The sequence below is a fragment of the Staurois parvus genome, unplaced genomic scaffold, assembly GCF_062004578.1.
Source record: "Staurois parvus isolate SC_StPar_1 unplaced genomic scaffold, SC_StPar_1.0 ptg000897l, whole genome shotgun sequence".
NCBI classification, from domain to species: domain Eukaryota; kingdom Metazoa; phylum Chordata; class Amphibia; order Anura; family Ranidae; genus Staurois; species Staurois parvus.
Window position 1 is genome coordinate 1455175 of NW_028318693.1, and position 23581 is coordinate 1478755.

The following is a 23581-nucleotide window of genomic DNA, read 5'->3' on the forward strand; positions in this document are numbered from 1 at the left end:
ACCAGGGAGGTTACGACGGATGCCAGCGCTCTCTGGTGGGGAGCCCACCTAGAAGACTCAGTGGTTCAGGGGGAGTGGTCCCTAGAGGAGAGGAGAGAATCCTCGAATTGTAAGGAGTTGAGGGCGATATTGGAGGCTCTCTGCTCCTACCAGGACAGGATCAGGGGCCATCATGTGCGGGTCATGACGGACAATGCTACGGCAGTAGCTTATATAAACAAACGGGGAGGGACAAGGAGCAGGGCTCTCAGGTCTCTAGCAGTAGTGGTTTTATCCTGGGCGGAGAGAAACTTGGCTTCCCTGTCTGCACTTCACCTGAAAGGGAAACTGAATCAGAGGGCAGATTTCCTGAGCAGGACTCTGCCTCAGAGAGTCAGAATGGGCCCTAAATGCAGAGGTATTTCAGGCGATCGTAAGGAAGTGGGAGTCCCCGGATATAGATCGTTTTGCCTCAGGGAAAAACAAAAGGGTTCCAAGGTTCTTCTCCCTAAGCCGAGGGGACGGTTTGTCATGGAAATTTTGTATTGTTGGTCGAACTTTAAATGTGTCATGTATTCGTGTTATTCATATGTCTCTCGTGTGGCTTAATTAAAGCTCTGAAGGCTGCAATTGGGCCATGCGCATGTACAATGTATGTATTACAGTACTCGGCTTGGTAATGGATGAGATGGCAGATCTGCGCTTATAGACCGGCGTGTATACCACCACGGCATTCCATGCGAATGCTGCTGTCAGTAGACCGTGGGCCTGTATCCACATATCAGCAGCATGGTACCACGTGGGCTTCATAACGCAATGCGCAAGCGGTGTGAACTCCACGTGTAGGCTTGTGCATATCTTACAACCCATTACTAATCTGAACTGTATCTCGGATGGATGTGTTTTAATAAAGATCGTATCGGGCCCATCCAGGTACAGACTGATATTTTTAGGGAGTGCTTGTGCAGAGAATTTTACATACCAATAGAAGCTAGTAGGACAGGAAATATGACCTCAGATGGCTCATAGGGGGGAAGGGGAGGAAGTCTGCTGACCTCAGAAGGTTCATGGGGGAGGACCAGTGATAGATAATAGCAAAGGCTATGCTCCAATTGGAATGTATATCCTCTGTATAGGTACTCCCCATTGCATTGTTCGGTGGGAGGGATTGACTTTATTCATGTGGGGGGCATGTGTGTATTCTTAATAAAACAGAGAGCTGAGCCTAAAATCAGCCCTTATGTGAGTTGCAACCAGCCTTAGAGTGTCGTGTGATCATTCCAGGGTAACGGAGCTCCATCACCCACAAATTCAACAGAACCAAAGTATTTGGATGGGCAGGAATCGTGTAGTTTGGCTGCAGTCGTGGTAAGCGAGATTCGCACAGCTTTATGGGGGATTTCTGCGCATCCAACTGCGAGTACTCACGGTAAGGAGAAATTCGTTAAAGCGAATTTCCAAGACAGTTTGGCGAGCCTGGTGGATACTAACGCGTATTCTTGCGTAGCTAACCAAGAACGAGGGGGGAATGGCCATCATGAACTAGCAAAAAGTATGCCGGCACATTTCAGGTCTCTCTGCCATTAAGAGGATCGCTTTTTGCGTGTTCGTGTGGCTGATTTCGCTCTCTGTTAGCTAACAAGAAATACCGCTTAACAAGGACCTCATTTTTTGTCCTAAACTCTTGATTTGTGGGTGAAAGACAAGGGTTTGTCTCTGCGGAACGCAGCAGAGGGGGGGGTTTTGGTTGGCTGGATTTGGTCAAGTTTAAAAAATCTTCCAACCAAAAATTAAACGGGTATATGTTTTAGTGGGTAAAAGTTGTTGCATAGTGTTAGGTAAGTATTTGCGGGTTGTAGGTACTGTGGTGATTGCTTTACCCCCCTCCACGTGAGGTAATTATTACAGTGCTGAAAGGCTTAGGTTAATTGTTAACTGTTGTAAGATCTGTGTTATGTGGTCTGTACAATGTTTTGTGGTACCACTGCTCCCAGCAAGCATGCAGCAGGGGGTCCTTTTTGTTACATGTGCATGTTAGTGTGATATGTTGGTGTTTTATGTCCGTTCTGTGATTGTGCCCAAATTGTGTTGTATGTGTACTTCATATTGTTGTGTAATTGTCCAGTGTATGTTCTGTCTAAAAGTCTGTTTTATGTAAGAGGCAATTTTGAGGCTAGAGTCTGCCGTGTGCTCCTCTGTGGGGGGTCATTCTAGTATCTGCCATGTGCTCCTCTGTGGGGGGTCATTTTCTTGACTAAACCACATGGACTCCTTTTGTTTGGTGGCCATTTTGTTGGCTACCAAATGTGCAGTAATCTCTATGCAATGTGCATGAAGTTTCCTATATGCATTTGACCCATATTGTGTTTTTAATCCAAATTTTTTACAGTTTCATTTGTTTGCTTTTAGCTTTAAATTTGCGTATTGCCAGACAATTTAAAGTGTATTAAGCGAGTTTTCCCTTCACGTGTTCCACATTTAATGAGCGCGGTGAAGTCTGGGTTTTTGCACATAGATTTCTTGTATAGTGATTATGTTTTTCTTGTGTTTTTCCTGTTAAAAGTAGTTCCTTATTGTAAAGCGGGTTTGTTTTAAGCTGCTGTGTCGCGTGTTTCACGTCCAGCAGACTTTTTGTGTAAACGGTTCAAGGTGGTTGCAGTAAAGATTGCGTGTATAACGTGGATCGTTTAGCGGTGCTGATAGGAGTGATTTTTGAGTCAGCAACAAGGTTACTTTTGGCGCAGTTTTTCGGTTTACCTCGGTGTAATTGTTTTACTGTGAAACGTCCCGTGTTTTTCATAAGGATCCACTTTGTCCTTTTTAACAGTTTTTCAGGTTGAAAAAGGGTTTTTCTGTGTGCATTAGGAAAGTTTTTTTTTCTTTTTACACAAATTTCCTAAAGGTCAGTTAGCAGGTTTCTGCCCAACCAGTGACCCCTAAGTAACATCCAAGAACCCCTCTTTTTGTTTTGACTTGTGTTAGCTACTGTGTGCAGGGAGAGAAAAGCCACTTTCATCATTGTGCGGTGTGGCCTGCCAAACACAGTGGGTGATGAGAACCACATAAATTACGCTGTGTGAGTGGGCGGTCCAGGGAAATCCTGGTTACCACAAACACTTCGGGTGGTCAGGATCACACAAATTGCGCTGTGGGAGTGGGAGGTGTGCTCTCAGTCTGACCGCCACTTGATGCGCTTCGGGTGATCGATAAGTATCACATAAATTACGCTGTGCTGGGAAAGTGGTGGAATCAGGCCTCTCGGTAGGATCCCACCGAGTGCTCCAGGGGGTAAACAGGTACCCGGACGCGGGATATATACCAGTGACTAGTCACGATGGGCAGTAGTCAGTCCATGAAGAGAGAGGGGGAACCAGCCCTCTTCAGGGTAAGGACAGCTGCACAACTGATGAAGGTGAGTTTGGGGGGGAAGTCTACAGAACCCCTCAAAAGGTGGAATAAATGGTCGAAGGGTACCAGATGGGAAATTCCCCGGGAAGGTACATTTGACGCATGGAGGTGGGAAAAATTCATCTCTGAATTTGAACCACGGATGCAGGCGTCAGAACTAGAGATCGCACAGCTATGGCTTCACAGGTCAATCCGATTAGGGAAGCAGGGCATACATAAACTGGTGTCTGTCCGGAAGAACCAGGTGATGTATACCTGGCCTCCAGAGGGAATAAAACAGGAGGATCCAGTGTCAGAGGTGGAGGAAGCTCTTTCAGGGCTGACTCTACTAAGGCAGGCAGGATCAGGGTCTGCTGGGGTCCCCCAACAACCAACAGTGGCTGAGATAAGTATAACTGCACCTGTCTCTTCTGTTAGTGACGTCACTCTTGACATACCTTCTGTGTCTTCTGTCTCTATGCCTCAGCCTCTGCCTCTACCTCTCCCTTCTCCCTGCTTCACCCCAGCTCCTTCTGTTTCCAACTATGAAGCCTACTCAACAACCGATTTGCAGACTATCTGTGAATCAAGGGGAATAGACACCCGGTTAAAAAACAGGGCGGATTGCATCAAAGCGCTACGAACCACTGATCAGACCCCTGCCCCCCAGCTATACCCTGATCTGAGGGACCTCAAACCTGAAGGTGCAGTAAGCGAGGTGGTTAATCTAAGCCCACCGATGATGCTGGGTCAGCCCTTGCACTCTTCCCGGACCGAGGCCTATCCAGTCAGGGTGCAGCAATTTGAAGGTCCTCCCAATGCACGGGGGGAACGGACTTTAGGGGAACGGGTAGTTTGGCATGTCCCCTTCACCCCGGCAGAGATCCGCACTATTCTGGCTGAGCTCCCGGACTATCGAGTCAATCCGAGAGGATTTGCTCGAATGTTTGGACAAAACCAGTTCAGCTATGGTATGAGCGGGTCAGATTGTGCACAGATCCTACGGGCAAAGGTGGGCATGGAAGTGGCCAGTACAGTGATTGCAGGGTGCTCTATAACCACGCATGAGGAGATGACTTCAGGGGGCAAAGAGTTCTGTACACAGCTAAAGGCAAAGCTTCCAGAAATGTATGGTGCTACCTCTACTACGGACATGATGAAGCTCACCCAGGGTCCTAATGAGGAAAGCGCCTGCTTCTGGCGCCGTCTCAAGCAGGCGGCACTGGATGCGGATCTGGAAGTTGGACCTGATGCTCCAACTGAAGGGGTAAAGGTGACCGCGACGCACATTCTGTTGCGGGCCAAATTTTTGGAAGGCATCAATATTAAAATTCGGGAAAGGCTGGTTCTGGCCCGACCCGAATATAATGAGATGTCTATCCCTGCTATCCTTTCCACTCTTGCGGCAATAGAGAGGGAAATGGATAGAAGAAAACAAGACAAGGCCAAAGTTCTTATGTCCCAGACCCCACACGAAAAACCAAGGGATCTGGGTCACAGGAAGGATAGGCCCCCACCCAGGTGCTTCCAGTGCCACCAAACGGGGCACATGAGGAGGAGCTGTCCCCAATTACCTAAAGGTCGGTGGCAGTTCATTCCTGATGAGTCCCCCGCCCCTATGACCACCATGGTAAGTAACTCCTATGAATCCTCATAGGAAGTTGGCAAATCGGTGTCGGCCCAGATCCATCTTTTTCTCGAGGAATTAAAATATCCCCTCCCTTGCCTCATCGACACCGGTGCAGCCAGAACAGTCTTGCGAAAACAGGACATCCAAGGCAAGGTACCCCTCTCAGGGGCAAACACACCGACGGTAGGTCTCACAGGTCAAACAGTGTCTCTACAGTCCACCAAACCACTCCATTTCAGGTTAGGTCTGCACACTGAGGCTGTCAGGTCAGTGCTGGTCTCAGATGACGTCCCCATCAATCTTTTGGGAGCGGACATCTTGTCAGACATTCAAGCTGTCATTGAGTTCACCCCATCGGGTGTTGTGGTGAGTAGTGCCCTGTCGGAAGAAAGACTGTGCACATTGTTGGCCCTACCTTATCTCACCGAGGCTACATATTGTCTGGAGTTGGACGTATTGGCTGAAGTTGACCCCAAAGTTTGGGCAGCAGATAAATATGATGTGGGTCTCTTGCCGGTACCTCCAACTACAGTCAACATCAGACCAGGAAGCGTGTTACCACAACTACCACAATATCCTTTAAGTGTAGCTCAAATGGACAGCCTAAAAACCCAGATCGACCATTATCTACAGATAAAGGTCCTCACCCCAACCCAGTCGCCATGTAACACACCATTATTCCCAGTAGCAAAAAAGACAGCACCTGGTCAACCGACCACCTACCGGCTGGTACATGACCTGAGAGCGGTAAACAAAATCATCATCAGTGATGCCCCTTTGGTGCCCAATCCACACACCCTGCTGGCAACCGTACCACCCAATGCAAAATTTTTTACCGTCATTGATCTGTCAAACGCGTTTTTCTCGGTACCCCTGGATCCCCAGTGTCAGTACCTTTTTGCCTTCTCCTTCCAGGGCCGACAACTTACCTGGACCCGTCTCCCCCAGGGAGCAGTAACCAGTCCCTCGGAATACAGCTGCAAGCTGAAAATCGTGTTAGATCAGTGGACCCCAATGAATCCAGAGGTGGTGTTGTTACAGTATGTTGATGACTTGCTCCTCTGCTGTCCCACTAAAAAGGATTGTTATCAACATACTGTTTCATTACTCAACCATCTGGCGTCAACGGGCAACAAGGCCAGCAAGGAGAAATTACAACTCTGCCAGGAAAAAGTCATCTTCTTGGGGCATTGTATTTCTCAGGGCACCAGGCACCTAACAACCCAAAGAGTGCAGACATTGCAAGACCTAAAGAGACCCAAAAACCACCGTCAGCTGAGAGCCGTCCTCGGCCTTATCAACTACTGCAGAGATTGGGTCCCCAACATCTCGGACAAACTTGGTCCCCTGTATGAGCTGACATCCAAAACACCATTTCAAATGTCAGATGACGACTGGTCAACTCTTCAAGATTTGACTCAGGAACTCTCAATAGCACCAGCCCTAGGTCTACCCAACTATGACCTACCTTTCTACCTTTTCTGTCATGAAAGTCAGGGCCATGCAACCGGAGTACTAACCCAACTTCACGGAACCAAATACCGCCCCATCATGTACCTATCGACCGCTCTGGACCCAGTCATCAAAGGGTCCCCGGGTTGTGTGAGGGCAGTGGCTGCTTGTGCTGTCCTTGTCCAAAAAGTGGGTGACATCGTTTTGGATTCACCCCTCACACTCTACACTCCACACTCGGTGCAAGAGATCCTAAACCAGGTCCAAACTAAACATCTCTCTGCAGCAAGATTGACCAAATACGAGGTAGCCCTCCTAACTCCTACTAACCTCTCTATCAAACGATGCACTATTCTTAACCCAGCTTCTCTTCTTCCTGTGTTGGAAGACGAGAAAGGGGGGGAGGACAACAACGACGGTGCTGAATTTTGCAACCCGACTAACAATACTAACACCTCTTCTACTAACATGTCTTCTTTGTCCACTACTAACCTCTCTTCCAAAGGACACAACTGCATTTCTTTGATGGAACTGGAGTCAGCGGCGATCAGCCCAGTGAAGGAAACGCCAATACCGGAAGCGAAAAATCTTTTTGTCGATGGGTCCAGGTACTACACCCAAGACGGTAAGCCACACACTGGTTACGCGGTCACGACGGAAAGTGACGTTGTGGAAAAGGGCTCTCTGAACGCACATATGTCAGCTCAGGAAGCTGAGCTGTGGGCACTGGCCAGGGCATGTGAGTTACATGAAGGTCAGAGGATTAATGTTTATACGGATTCGAGGTACGCGTTTGGTATTGCACATGACTTTGGTCCCATCTGGAAAGCGAGGGGATTTCTCACAAGTTCAGGTAAACCGGTGAAGCATGCAGAACTGATTGACAGGTTGTTCATTGCCTTCGGCCTGCCACGGGAGATTGCTGTTCTTAAGGTGAAAGCTCATACCACTGAGACTAGTGTGGAGGCATGTGGAAACGCTTTGGCAGATCGGTCCGCAAAGGCCGGTGCACTGGTTCAGGAAACGGGGGTTCTGATGCTGGCCATCCCTTCAGAGGTTTCATTAGACGAGTTTAAAAAACTGCAATCACAGGCGGGTTTGCAGGAGAAGGCTAGATGGACAGCAGCAGGAGCCTCCCAAGGGTCGAATGACATTTGGTGCCTGAACAAAAGATGGTGTTTGCCAAAGTCCCTTTTCCCCATGATGGCCCACTTGGCTCACTACCCTGGGCACCAATCTAAGACGGCTATGTGTGCGTTGGTAGACGAGCATTGGATTGCACCTGGGTTCAGTACTGCTGCAGCTACCTTTGCAGCTTCTTGCCTAGTCTGTGCCCTACACAACCCTGGCAGAACGGTAGTAATACCCCAAAGGCACTCACCAAAACCTGAACGCCCCTTCCAACGCATCCAGATCGATTACATCTCGTTACCAAAGAGTGGGCCGTACGAATACGCCTTGGTCTGTGTAGATATGTTTTCAGGCTGGCCTGAAGCGTGGCCCGTCACATGTGCCAACGCTAGTACCACGGCGAAGAAAATCCTGTCTGAGGTTGTGTGCCGCTGGGGTCTACCTGAAACCATCGAGTCCGATAGGGGGTCACACTTCACTGGACAGATCTTTGCAGAGGTATGTAAAGCCCTTCACATCAACCAAGGGCTACACACCCCGTATCACCCCGAGAGTAGCGGTAAGGTTGAACGTCTCAACGGAATCCTTAAAAACAGGATCTCCAAAATCATGGCCGATACCAAAAAACCTTGGCCTGAGTGTCTCCCCATTGCCCTCTATTCCATCCGGAATGCCCCTCGGCAACCACATGGGCTGTCACCCTACGAGGTGTTGTTTGGGGGACCTCCCAAAACAGGGTTGTACTTTCCTCAACAGTTGTCGTCTTTGCATTCACAGCTTACAGGTTATGTGCAATCTCTGCAACGGGAGCTGCAGAAGATACACCATCGGGTTCGCGAATCGCTCCCCGATCCAAATACAATAACAGGTGTTCTTTCTATTGAGCCAGGTGATTGGGTCGTCCTAAAGAAACATCAAAGAACCGGACTCGAGCCACGGTTCACCGGACCATACCAAGTCCAGCTGACGACACCTACCTCACTCAAACTCGAGGGACGAGACAACTGGGTGCACGCAAGCCACTGCAAGAAGCTTTTCAGCTACACCAGAGAATGAGGGGTGTCATTTTCCTTTTTCTTTTTGTTTGTATGTCATACATGTGTGTGAACGGAGGAAAAGACGGCAGATACCCCAACCTTTTATTTAAAATGCACCTGCGTTTAGCCAGAACCGCCAACAAAACCAACTGTTGGGTATGCTCAAAGCCCCCACCCAGTCATCACATGTCCGCAATGGCCGCTGTTCATGCCCTATATGACATCCGCGTCGGCATGAAAAAGCAAGGGACCCCTGGTCAGCCCCCACGTAGACATTTGTCGGTAGAACTTAATGACACATTTTTAGCAGGTAACATCAGTTTCAGCACCAATATTAGCTCTAGCTCCTGTAGGGCCCTCACCAGTCCATTATGGGTAACTGGGCAGCTAGGCAGCCCTCAGGTGTGCTTTAACATCAGCTTTGGCACAGGTAACAAGTTTGTTGGGATTACCACCTGCGAGGGAGGTATAACTGTCAATCTGACTAACCAGACTTCCTTTCTGAGTAACCACACTGACCGACCAGACCACGTGTGTTGGAAGGACGGATGTGATGTGCAGACTGAGGGAGCAATCCCCCAGTCTGTGCAACTGTTGCTCAGTACCAGAGGCCGAACGAGGAACTCTTCCTGCTCTGCTCTGACAGGTCCATACTATTTTCTGTGTGGTTCGGCAGCCTATAGAACATTTCCCCAGAACGCGAAAGGTTCGTGTGCCCTCATAAAGCTAGTCCCCGCATCCTATGTAGTGATGGACCATGAAGAGTTGATGGTCCACAAGAAGGTAAGGATGGCAGGGAGAGTTCGCAGGGAACTGTTCTCTGAGGGCGACCAGGCATGGGCTTGGTTCCCCTCATGGACAGGATGGGGAATAGAACTTATGAAGCGCCTGAACAATTTTTCTGTCATCGTGGATAGTATGTTTAACGAGACCGTAGAGGCTGTCAGAGAAATTGCCCAAGAACAACGGCAGATGGGAATTTTAGTGCTTCAGGAGAAGATGGCCCTCGATTATCTTTTAGCCGCCAAAGGGGGGTTCTGTGAGTTCATCGGAGAGGATTGTTGTACTTGGATAGAAGACACCGATGACAAGGTCCAGGCCCATATGGACAAAGTTAGTGAACTACAGGGAAAAGCTAGAGCTATAGCTAGTGAGGGTTGGAATCCGTTCAAGGGTTTGGGAGGATTGGGAGATTTCCTGTTCTCCATCGGATCTTGGTTGAAGGAAGTGGGAGTGTATATCCTGATGCTTCTCTTTTTCATCTGCCTTTTATATGCCGCGGTGAGATGTTCCTGTTGCCTCATCGACCGTGTAAGCCAAGCTCGGGCAGACGACCACATCTCCATGCCCGCTCCGGGGATCCCACTCCAACCACTGATCGGAGGAAGACCTCACCAACCAACCACCTTCTCTACAGATTACGTCCTGGCTTCCCTCTAATTTATCTCTCTGAAGACCACATTCTCCAAGACCTTCAAGCAAGCTTCAAGCCTCATCATGGTTTGTGTCTGCGATTTGGAAAACTGTCTGGGTCGAGACCAGCCTTGTGTGGCCCCGTCTGCAGGGGCAATTTGAGAATCTGTTGCTGGATCTCCCCAGACCACCGTGGGATCACAAGCTTTATTCATACCACAAGTCTGTTTGTGGTTTTTGCAAGAGCCTTCCTGTAGTGAAGGTTCCAACGCTCTTGAGGATCATCGCTTCAATCAAGCCTGTTTGCGTCGAGTCTGCGTCGGGTCTTGTTGTTTCAGGTACCCCGTGGAGCTTTATTCTCAGGGACAACTACAGGAACTCTTTGAAGTTTGAGACTACACCCATCAAGCTGAAGAAGATCAAGAAGGGACACGAGGAGAATATGATAAAACAGGAGGGAATGTCATGGAAATTTTGTATTGTTGGTCGAACTTTAAATGTGTCATGTATTCGTGTTATTCATATGTCTCTCGTGTGGCTTAATTAAAGCTCTGAAGGCTGCAATTGGGCCATGCGCATGTACAATGTATGTATTACAGTACTCGGCTTGGTAATGGATGAGATGGCAGATCTGCGCTTATAGACCGGCGTGTATACCACCACGGCATTCCATGCGAATGCTGCTGTCAGTAGACCGTGGGCCTGTATCCACATATCAGCAGCATGGTACCACGTGGGCTTCATAACGCAATGCGCAAGCGGTACGAACTCCACGTGTAGGCTTGTGCATATCTTACAACCCATTACTAATCTGAACTGTATCTCGGATGGATGTGTTTTAATAAAGATCGTATCGGGCCCATCCAGGTACAGACTGATATTTTTAGGGAGTGCTTGTGCAGAGAATTTTACATACCAATAGAAGCTAGTAGGACAGGAAATATGACCTCAGATGGCTCATAGGGGGGAAGGGGAGGAAGTCTGCTGACCTCAGAAGGTTCATGGGGGAGGACCAGTGATAGATAATAGCAAAGGCTATGCTCCAATTGGAATGTATATCCTCTGTATAGGTACTCCCCATTGCATTGTTCGGTGGGAGGGATTGACTTTATTCATGTGGGGGGCATGTGTGTATTCTTAATAAAACAGAGAGCTGAGCCTAAAATCAGCCCTTATGTGAGTTGCAACCAGCCTTAGAGTGTCGTGTGATCATTCCAGGGTAACGGAGCTCCATCACCCACAAATTCAACAGAACCAAAGTATTTGGATGGGCAGGAATCGTGTAGTTTGGCTGCAGTCGTGGTAAGCGAGATTCGCACAGCTTTATGGGGGATTTCTGCGCATCCAACTGCGAGTACTCACGGTAAGGAGAAATTCGTTAAAGCGAATTTCCAAGACAGGTTCAAAAGCTGTAGATGCGTTGGGACAGAGTTGGGATTTCCCTCTGTGCTACGCTTTCCCCCCCGGTCCCCCTACTTCCCCTAGTATTCAGAAAATTCAGGTCAGAGAGGACCTCGCTTATCCTGATCACCCCATTCTGGCCACGAAGAGCATGGTTTGCGACTCTAAGAAACTTAGCCACATGACCGCCCTGGGAGTTGCCGCCCAGAAGGGATTTGCTGGCACAGGGACCGGTCCTATGTCCCAGGGTAGAGAGACTAAGGTTGACAGCCTTGTTTCTGAACAACAGCTCCTTTTGACCAGACTGGTAGCGACACTGCTGGCGAGCAGGAAGGAGGAGACCCAAACCATTTATAGCAGAGTGTGGGGTTGCTTTAGGGCCTGGTGCGAGGAAGCGTCGGTACCATAGTGTGGTATCTGTTTTAGAGTTTCTGCAATCTGGGGCCGATAAGGGGCTTTTTATCAGCACGCTCAAAAGCCATGTTTCAGCTCTCAGCATGTTTTTGGAGACGCCCTCAGCCAGGGAGGCACTGGTTGGGAGATTTTTTTAAGGCCCTGACAAGGCAAAGACCTCCAGGGCCCAGGCCTTTCCCAATGTGGGACTTAACAAAAGTGCTTGGGGTGCTGATGAAGGCCCCATTCGAGCCCTTAGATTCCTGTCCGATAGGAGATCTTACAATTAAGACAGCCTTCTTAGTGGCGATTACCACAGCGAGGAGGGTGTGCGAGCTAGAAGCCCTATCGGTCAGAGCCCCCTATCTACAGATTTTTTCGGATAGAGTGGTATTTAGGACGGACCCATCCTTCATTTCAAAGGTGGCCCATAGGTTCCAGAGGGAGCAGGATATAGTGCTACCCTCATTTTTTCTGACCTGGTTGGGGAAGTTCAGGAGGAACTACATTTATTGGATGTCAGAAGGTGCGTGCTGCTGTACCTTTGAAAAGACAAAAGGATTTAGGAGCTCAGAATCTTTTTTTGTTTCTTTCGCGGGGACTAGGAAGGGCAAGAAAGCTTCTAGGAGGACACTGACCAGATGGTTAAAGTTGGCGATTGCAGGGGCATACCGAGCAGAGGGCCTTGAGGTCCCGGAGGGAATCGGCACATTCCACCTGAGAAGTAGAAACTACCCAGGCTGAGCTGGCAGGGGCTTCCCCAGGACGAATCTGCAGGGCAGCAACCTGGTCCAGTTACGATACGTTTGTAAAGCATTACAGACTCGACCTGGTCTTGGTGCAGGAGCAGGCCTTTGGACGTAAGGTACTGCAAGCAGTCAGCCCGCCCGAGGGGTGCGTACTCGCTTATCCTCTCAAGGTGCTGTTCTGAAAGACGAAAGGGGAAAAATCAAGTTACACTTACGGTAACGTCTTTTCCAGTAGTCTTTCAGGACAGCACCAATTACCCACCCAGTATTTGTATTTGGTTATCCTAGAATGTCTTATTATGGTCATGTTGTCTCATGTTGTGTCTCCCCAGGTGACCGGAGGTACGATTTAAGAACTGAGGTCGGAGGGGAGTGGAGAGCTTTTAATTTTGGGTGGAGGTGTTTCCTCAAGTGGGGAGGAGCCGAGGTCTCTCAAGGTGCTGTCCTGAAAGAGTACTGGAAAAGACGTTACCGTAAGTGTAACTTGATTCCCCCCCCCCCCCTTACTGACACCAATGCTGTTTTTTTTTCCCTTCACTGTCACCAATGCTGAAGGTTATTATTGTGTCCACTGACACCAATTCCGGGGGTTATTTTTGCACTCATTGACACCAATGCTGGAGGTTATTATTTTGTCCAATGACACCAATGCTAGGGGTTATTATTGCGTCCAGTGACACCAGAGTTGGGGGATATTATTGCGTTCACTGACAGCGCTACTGGGGTTTGTTTTGGCGTCCACTGACACCAATGCTGGAGTTTATTTTTGCATCCACTGACACCAATGCTGGAGTTTATTTTTGCATCCACTGACACCAATGCTGGAGTTTATTTTTGCATCCACTGACACCAATGCTGGAGTTTATTTTTTAATCCAATGACACCAATTCTGGAGGTTATTATTTTGTGCACTGACACTAATGCTGTTTTTTTTCCCTCACTGACACAAATGGTGGGTGTTATTTTCACGTCCACTGATACCAATGCAGGGGGTTATTTTTGTGTCCACTGACAGCAATGCTGGGGGTTATTTTTGTGTCCACTGACAGCAATGCTGGGGGTTATTTTTGTGTCCACTGACAGCAATGCTGGGGGTTATTTTTGTGTCCACTGACACCAATGCTGGGGGTTATTTTTGTGTCCACTGACACCAATGCTGGGGTTTATTTTTGAGTCCAGTGAGACCAATGACTGTAAATCCCCAGAAAGTATATATTTCCTTAAAGTGGAGACCCTGGAGAATAAAATGGTGGTAGTTGCTGTTCTCTATCACACATGCATTTGATAAATAAATGCACAAATATTATTTCCAGAAATAATACACTAAAATTAATTTTCCTTCAAACAAACACCATATTATACAAATATAAAAGATTTTGTTGCGTCGAGTAAATAGATGCCAAGCATGTCAAGTCTGAAAATTGTACACAAGAAAGCGCTCCAACCTCGCACATCACCTCAGTGATAAAAATGGTTTTATTATAATAGGATGTATACTCACAAACATTGCCGTGTAAAAGCATCAAATGTCCAAGAATGGATGACAAGAGCCAGAGTAGCGTGCAAATCCCAACTGAAGGGAGACTCAATGTGATGGCTGACGCATTTCAAAGGGAGATGCCTTCTTCCTCAGAGCTCTTGTCATCCATTCTTGGACATTTGATGCTTTTACACTGCAATGTTTGTGAGTATACATCCTATTATAATGAAACCTTTTTTATCACTGAGGTGATGCGTGAGGTTGGTGCGCTTTTGTTCTCATTTGCAGTACTGTTTAGGCTTCCCCAGCCTTTCTTATGGACTGCACAACCTTTGATCCTTTGGATGAGTTTTCATGGAGGTCGATGAATCCACCAATTCCTGATCTGGGTCTCTGAGCGCAGGAGATGTCATCTTGATTCTAAAATTGTGCACACCGGTGGAATTAAAGAAAATCTGTGGCACCCACAATTGTCCTTCGGCAACACTTTAGATGCCTTCACAGGTGATCATTTTAGAATCAACCATGAAATATGGCCCCAAAATTATTGCTCTCTCTCCGACATTCGCAGCAATACCTCACGTGTGTGGTGCAATCTGTGTTTACATACAGACACTCGCAGTGCACTACAGTTTTTATATGGGGTGTGTACAGGGGCGGCGGGAGTGCGTAAAAACATTTTTTTTTTTTTCATTTTACATGATTTTTTTTTTTTTTTGGTTTAACTTTATTGCCCTGTGTGATTGCATTGGATGGTGATCCTCTTTATGGAGACATTTATTTATTTCAGGTACTCCTAGATTGTAAGCTCTGAGGAGCAGGGCCCTCCTATCCCTCTTGGATTGAACTGTATTGTTGCTGTATTGTCTCCCGTTATATTGTACAGCGCTGAGAAAACTGTTGGCGCCATAAATCCTGTATAATAATAATAATAATAATAATAATAATAATACTTATGTAGTGCCGTCAGTTTACATAGCGCTTTACATACATATTGTACATTCACATCAGTCCCTAACCCTCAAGGGGCGTACAATCTAAGGGCCCTAACTACATTCATACATACACATACTAGGGCCAATTTAGACAGGAGCCAATTAACCTACCAGCATGTCTTTGGAGTGTGGGAGGAAACCAGAGTACCCGGAGGAAACCCACACAGGGAGAACATGCAAACTCCAGGCATTTGGTGCTGTGGCTGGGATTTGAACCAATGACCCGAGTACTGCCAGGCGGAAGTGCTAACCATTTAGCCACTGTGCTGCCCATAGACATTGGGTCTATTAGACCCTCGATGTCTATCATGCCCTGCAATGCAGCTGTTCAAACACATATTGTGCTCAAATAGCTGCATCCTCGGCTAAACTGCCTGATAAATGAAAGCTGTGACCCCAGAAATGACAGAATACATTTCTCTTCTCGGGTTGGTTGCAGGAGGAATCGGGACTTTGGGACTTTTACTGACATGACCACTAATGCAGGAAGGGGGGGGGGGGGGGTTACACAGTTAGTCTGGCTGAAAAAAGACAAGTCCATCTAGTTAAAAAGCAAAAAAAAGTTGTAATCCTACACCCACAGTTGATCTAGAGGAAGCCAAAAAACCCAGCAAAGCACAATCCAAATTGCTCCTGCAGGGTAAAAATTTCCTTCCTGATCCCCTGAGAGGCAATCGGATATTCCCTGGATCAACTTTCCCTATAAATGTTATATCCAGTTATATTCTGTGTATCCAAGAAAGAATCCAGGACTTTCCTACAGCAATCCACTGAGGTGGCCACAACCAACTCTTGAGGGAGTCTATTCTACATTCTCACAGCTCTCACTGTGAAGAAACCTTTCCGTGTTTGGAGATTTAAATTTATTTTCCTCCAGACGTAAAGAGTGCCCCCTTGTCCTCTGTGATGACCTCAGGGGGAATAACTACACCGAGTTCACTATATGAACCACTGATGTATTTATACATGGAGATCATATCCCCCCTTATGTATTATACATGGAGATCATATCCCCCCTTATGTATTATACATGGAGATCATATCCCCCCTTATGTATTATACATGGAGATCATATCCCCCCCTTATGTATTATACATGGAGATCATATCCCCCCTTATGTATTATACATGGTGATCATATCCCCCCTTATGTATTATACATGGAGATCATATCCCCCTTATGTATTATACATGGAGATCATATCCCCCCCTTATGTATTATACATGGAGATCATATCCCCCCTTATGTATTTTACATAGAGATCATATCCCCCCTTATGTATTTTACATAGAGATCATATCCCCCCTTATGTATTATACATGGAGATCATATCTCCCTTATGTATTATACATGGAGATCATATCCCCCCCTTATGTATTATACATGGAGATCATATCCCCCCCTTATGTATTATACATGGAGATCATATCCCCCCTTATGTATTATACATGGAGATCATATCCCCCCCCTTATGTATTATACATGGGGATCATATCCCCCCTTATGTATTATACATGGAGATCATACCCTCCCTTAATCTCCTTTTCTCAAGAGAGAATAAATTCAGTTCCTCTAATCTTTCCTCATAGTTGAGCTCCTCCATGCCTCTTATCAGTTTGTTTGCCCTTCTCTGCTCTTTCTCCAGTTCCCCAATGTTCTTTTTGGATGGAGGGTCAATTTATTAATTTGCCCTCTGACACCAATGCTGGGGAATATTGCTGCATGCCCTGACACCAATGCAAGAGTCTATTATTGCATCTACTGACACCAGTGCTGGTGGTTATTCTTGTTTTCAAATTGCATTGGTGTCAGTGGACGCAGTAATAACCCTCAGCATTGGTGTCAGTGGACATACTAATAACCCCCAGCATTGGTGTCAGTGGACATAGTAATAACCCCCTGCATTGGTGTCAGTGGACATAGTAATAACCCCCTGCATTGGTGTCAGTGGACATAGTAATAACTCCCTGCATTGGTGTCAGTGGACATAGTATGTAATATGTATTTTTTTTTTTATTGTAGGCCTGTAATTCTTAGGAATAGCTCACTGAAATCTGTCAGAACAAGAGTCTAGTAAACATCCCGGGTATGATAAAATTTGAAACACAAGTTTAATAAATAATCATAAAAATAATAATATAATAATTTTAATTCAATAATATAATCAAACCAAAAACACTGAAATTTGAAATAGAGCGCCAAGTTCACACATCACTGAGCAAAGTCACAAAATCGTTTTCAGTGTCTGATGATGAATTTCCCCCACGAATCATTATCACTCAATTCTGCAAGTGGTTCTGATTTACTATCGCTGTTCTCTAGCTGGTCTAAAACTCCTTTTGACCTAAATGGACACTTTTTGGACGCCATGGACGTTTCTCAGTTTCCAGGCTAAAAGAACAGTAAAGATGCAGGCAGGGCGCCGGACAAAGCACTCGGGACAAAATGTATGTGAAATGGTTTGATACAGTAATGTTATTCTATGATTTTAGTGAATGTCACTTTTACAATTTTCAAATTTCCCGCCAGTTCTGCCCCCCATACGTCCCGACGTCGCAGGGAACGTAACCCGAAAGACAGATGCCAGCATCGGCCGGAGGAGATGGCTGGGGACACTGTAGGGTGGACATTGCGGGAGCGCAGGACAAGGTAGGTGAAGAAGGGATCCTGGAGCAACGCTGTAGGGTATTCCCGAGTGTAGCTCGGGGTTACCGCTTGTGATGCTGAAACTTTACCCCGAGCTACACTCAGGAATACCGCCAGGCAGGTTAATATCTGTGAGCATAGAGTCATTAAGGTGCCAGGAATAGGGAGTGGGTGCAAGACCTATGAAAGTGATAGACTATGCCATTATATTATGATCCGACCTGGGACTTAAGTGAATACATGTCTTCCTAGAGTTGGCTAGCAGAATATGGGAGCCATAGATATCATCTAATCTAGCATAAGAGTCATGTGGGTGGGAGTAAAATGAGTCATCTCTGGCTCCTACATTCTGTGCCCTCCAGGAGTCTACCAGTTGAAGTGTTTCTAGTTTTTTGGGAAGGCCTGGGAAGATGGTGAAGACGAACATCTGTTCAAAATGGGGTTAGCTAAGAGATTAAAATCCCCTCCCACCAGTAAATGAGGGGATAAAAACCTATCAAGAACTGTGAAGAAGTGAGAAAAGAAGGAAGCTTGCACCACATTTGGTGCATAAACATTTGTGATCGTGAGTTCACGACTGAAAGTGTGCCTTTACCTACTAGCCTACAGGGCACTTCTACCCCCTTCCTGCCTACAGGGCACTTCTACCCCCTTCCTGCCTACAGGGCACTTATACCCCCTTCCTGTCTACAGTGCACTTATACCCCCTTCCTGCCTACAGGACACTTCTACCCCCTTCCTGCCTACAGGGCACTTATACCCCCTTCCTGCCTACAGGACACTTCTACCCCCTTCCTGCCCAGGCCAATTTCCAGCTTTCAGCACTGTCACACTTTGAATGACAATTGTGCGGTCATGCAACACTGTACCCATATGAAATTTTTATAATTTTTTTGTGACAGCTTTCTTTTGGTGGTATTTAATCACCTCTGGATTTTTTATTTGTTCGTAAACAAAAAAACACTGAAAATTTTGAAAAAAAAAATTTTCTCCTTCACTGATGTGCGCTAATGAGGCTGTAGTGATGGGCACTGATAGGCTGCACTGATGGACACTGATAGGTGGCACTGATGAGGCACTGGTAGGTGGTACTGATGGCACTGAAAGGCAGCACTCATATGGCACTGTTAGATGACACTGACTGGCACTGTTAGATGGCACTGACTGGCAGCACTGATGGGTGACACTGAAAGGCAGCTCAGATGGGCACTGATATGTGGCATTGATGTGCACTGATGGGCACTGGCAGGTGGCATGGATGAGCACTGACAGCTGGCACTGATGGACACTGACAGGTGGCACTGCTGGGGCTACACAAATCATCAGGGCACACTGATCATCGGTGCTCTGATGATCAGTGTAGATGTCCCCTCTGGGGAGTGCTGATTACCGGCTCCCCTCTCCTCTCGAGCGGCCAGCGTGACAGCTCGTGAGGAGAGAAATGCCGATAACTGGCATTTCCCTATTTACATGCGATCAGATGTGATTGAACACAGCTGATCACATGACCAAGCCAACATCTTTGGCTCTTTCCGTGGATCGGTGATCCGCTGTGTCCGAGGGGCACAGCGCACCACTGATCACCGCACTGAAAATGGGAGGACGTCATATGATGTCCTCCCAGAACGAGAGAACCGCCTTTCGCCCATCATTGTACTATATGGCGGGCGGGAGGTGGTTAATAATGATAAATCTGCTCTCAGGATCACGATGGACATGTTGAATATCGAAGGGGAATGAGTTATGCAAAATAATTGCCATGCCTCTGCTTTTAGTAGAGTGTAAGGTGTAAAACTCCTGTCTGTAAGATCTATGAAAATATGTCGGGTGTTTAGCGACTGCAAAATGAGTTTCCTGTAATAGAATAATTTTTGCCCCTAGGCGTTTCTACTGGTGGAAGGCCGTTGTACGCTTATTTGGAGAGTTGAAACCCTGGACATTGTGTGAGATGCAATGGATAACCATGGTTAAAAAATAGTGTCAGTCAGCATTATTGTACCCAGCTGAAAAGTATCAACAATAGCTTGTCTAGTTAGTGGAACATCTGGAAACACATCATAGAAGGTGAAATCTGGCAATGTCAATTTATGGAGTGTCCAAGTCCCAATATGGCTGCCGGGACGTCCACAAATTCGTGTATGAGTAACATCATGTACCAAAATTGTCAAAAAAACATAAAGCAGGGGAGTGCGCATGTGCGGCCGGCGGGACGGACGTGGAGAGCTAGAGCTCTGTCTCCCCGTCGGATGTAGAGGCAATCCGCCTACGGATCCCGGCCGACACGGCACTTACTGAGGTAGCCACCTCCACTGTGATATCCCCCAGATCCGATCCAGCCCGGTAAAAACAGCCGACGATCAGCGGAGTATATATAAGGAGCCGCGGCTCCGTCCCCCCTATAAGCCTCACGGAGGCCCGCCCACAACGAGGCAAATTATATAGCCTCGCACAGACCAGGGGGGGCCATAATCTGAGGGGCACACTCACCTGACGGCACCATGGTGAAAGGGGCACCCCGCCACCAGGCTGCACCACAGATGAAGCCCATTAAGGAGGCATTAGCAAGGGCCTCATCCAAACTGGCCACAGCTGCATCACAAAGCAGCAAGCAGGCTGCAGGATCCTTTGCAGCTCTGAGGGACACACTGCCCGGCCACCCCAGCGCATCCGAGGGTGAGTCAGATGTTGATCCAGACACCCCTACATATGCCCTGACACCTGACCTTCCACCCCCTGATCTCCTAGCACGATTTGAAAAGATGCTGCATAAAGCCCTGAAACAAACCTCCGACCGCATCACCGCTACGCTGTCCAGAGAAATCCGCGAACTAGGACAACGCATGGCGGCCCTGGAACAGAAAGTAGACTATATTGACGCCTCACTTCAGACACATGCGGACGATCTCGACCTCTTGCGTGATGAAAACACAACGTTACTAGCACGCCTAGAGGACTTTGAAAATCGGGCAAGGCGTTCAAACCTGCGTATCTGTGGCCTCCCTGAGTCGATCGTCGATGTCCAGTCTACTGTAACGGCGCTGTTTCAGGAGCTCACCCCATCCATTTCAATGGACTGTTTAGAAATCGACAGGGTCCACAGGGCATTAACCCCGCGGCGCCCTGATGGCCCACCACGCAATATCATAGCCAAGCTCCATTTCTTTCGTACTAAAGAGCAACTCCTGCAGGCAGCCCGCAACATGGAATCCCTACAATTCCAAGGCCACACCTACCAGTTGTTCCAGGATCTCTGCCCAACAACCATCGCTAAACGTAGAGCCATGAAACCGCATCTGCAAGCGCTTCAACACAATGCAATACCATATAAATGGAGCTTCCCCTTCGCAGTACGTTTCCGATATCAAACCCGGGACTACTCTTGCAAAACCCCTGAAGACCTGCTGGATTCCCTACAGAACCTCCAACTACATTCCCCCTCGAGCCAGTCAGAAGGCACCAAACGCAGATCTACATCCTGCTCACCGCGGAAATCCTATCCTCCACGCTCGGCCGACGGTCAACTCAGTGTCCACAAACGTGGGCGCTTCTCATCACCGGGCCCACCCCCACAGGATACCATGGATTGAACTGCATCCTTCACCTCTTTTCTTGACACCCGTTTTGGACCAACCACCACTAGATCAGCGGCGAGGTTACCACCTATGGTTCCTATTTTTCCTGCTTCACGCTTCAATGCAGACGTTGTGTAACCTCATACTAGCCATCGGGGCCTGTTTGGCCCTCCTACTTTCTTTCCTTTTTGAAGGCTGCCTTTTGTTTTGTAGAAAAACTCTTATCAGGGTTTTTTTCTTGCATGTTGATGGTTATCTCTTTGCCTCCCATGTATCCCTTGGAGCCTGTTGCTCATTGAAAGTTACTGTTGACATCACTACCCCTTAATCGTGTCTTAGATTGTTTATAGGGGCCTCAGCTCCGGCGGCCTAGGAGGATACTTCTCATTCTTCTTGTTCAGTTTTCGCGCTAGAATTCGCCTGAGCTCGGGACCTCTTTAGCTGCTTGAATACTGATTTGTCTATTCTTTTCCGGGATCTCCTTATCATACATTTTTTTTTTTCCTCTTTTTGACAAACCTCTATCATCCCCACGGTCCACGCACCTGCACACTCCCCTTTAGCCCCTGCGCTGTTGCTTACTTAATAGCGCTTGGGCTACTACAGCTCCCCGAACCACCCTGTTTTTAGGCGGTTCTGGGGACCGCCACTTGGGCCTGGCATGGCCCCGCACCACCTCTCCCTGGTCTCTATCCCTTATTTTATCCCCTTACTTTTCACCTCATATGACTCCACAACCCCATCTAGTTTCTTATACACTCAGACTATCTTACATAGTGGTTCCCAGCCTCGTACATGGCTGACAATACTCTCTCAACTGACGCACCATAAACGCTCTTTATGGGCCCATTAAACATTCTCACCCTGAACGTTCAGGGCCTCAACACACCACAGAAACGCAACAAAGCCTTCCGCTCTTTTGCATCACTTAAAGCCCATGTAGTTTGCCTGCAAGAAACGCACTACACCCCTAACTCTACCCCCAAGTTTTTTGGCCCCCGTTACCCGCAGGTCTACACAGCCTCTGCCACAGCAAAATGCAGGGGAGTACTCTATCGTACAACCACCTTTACGCTAAGCAATGAAGTTAAGGATCCTGAAGGCCGTTACCTCCTACTAATAGGGCAACTCCTAGATGTAGACGTAACCATAGCCACATAGTATGCACCGAATCAAAGGCCCTTACCATTTGTTTCCCACCTACTAACGGTTATAGACCATCATGCGCGAGGTACTTTGCTTGTCTGTGGAGACTCTAACTGCACTTTATATCCTTTTCTTCACAAATCTCCCCAACCTACCCAGCTCCCTACTTCTAAGCACACTTTCCAAGCCGTATTGAAACTTCATTCCATGATAGGCACCTGGAGGGAACTTAATCCAACTAAGCTTCAATACACTTTTTATTCACACCCTCTTAAGTCCTTCTCTAGGATAGATCCCATTTTTGTAACCGCTGGCTCTTCATCCCAGCTCCTGGCCTGTGACATACTTCCTATCCCCTGGTCAGACCATAGCGCTGCATTGACCTCCATGACCTCCCTAGCCCCATCCCCGTCTGACCCCTCCTGGATCATTAATGACAATCTATTAGCAAATCCATCTCACTGCCAAGAAATTGAGGCAGCTCTCAAAGATTATTTAACTTTCAACCAAACACCCAATATATCCCCTCTCCTTCTCTGTGAAGCACATAAACCAGTCCTACGGGGATTTTGCATTAGTAAAGCATCCTACTTAAATAAAGCGAAACGACAGAGGCGCCTCTCCCTTGAGCGAACATACAACCAATCCCATCAAGCCTTCCAAGCAACTCCTACACCAGCCAACAGTGAAGCTCTTGAGCGAGCCCGATTAGCTCTTGACCTATTCCTCACGGACCAGGCGGAGCTCTCACGCCGAAGAGACAGACACAAATAATATACAAAAGCAAATAAACCCAACACCTTTCTAGCCCTTTTGCTTCGTAGGCTTGACCAGATAACTAGACCTATTCGAATACGTACCTCTTCTGGCAACCTCACCAATAACCCGGAACGCATCCTGCAAACCTTTCACAAGCATCTCTCATGACTCTACTCTTCCTCCACACCCTTTGAGCTCACCCAGGCCGATGCTCTTCTGGCGCCCATCTCCTTCCTGACACTCTCTGAGCACCACCTAGCAGCCTTAGAACAACCCATCACTCCAACTGAAACCTTAAGCGCAGTTAAAAATTTAAAGCTTCGTAAACGTCCAGGGCCAGATGGGTTTTCCGCCACATATTACAAAAAATTTGCCCACCTTCTAACGCCCATCCTTACCAGTGCTTTTAAC

At 47.5% G+C, this 23581-nt stretch overlaps 1 long non-coding RNA gene across 1 annotated transcript in view; it reads left to right on the plus strand.

Annotated features, from left to right (window-relative positions):
- The window catches only part of LOC149442303 (uncharacterized), a 77307-nt gene that overhangs the window by 22679 nt on the left and 31047 nt on the right, over positions 1 to 23581 (plus strand). Inside the window, exon 3 of the long non-coding RNA XR_016307202.1 lies at positions 17577 to 17696. This is a non-coding gene — a long non-coding RNA (uncharacterized LOC149442303). The remainder of the gene's footprint in view (positions 1 to 17576; positions 17697 to 23581) is intronic.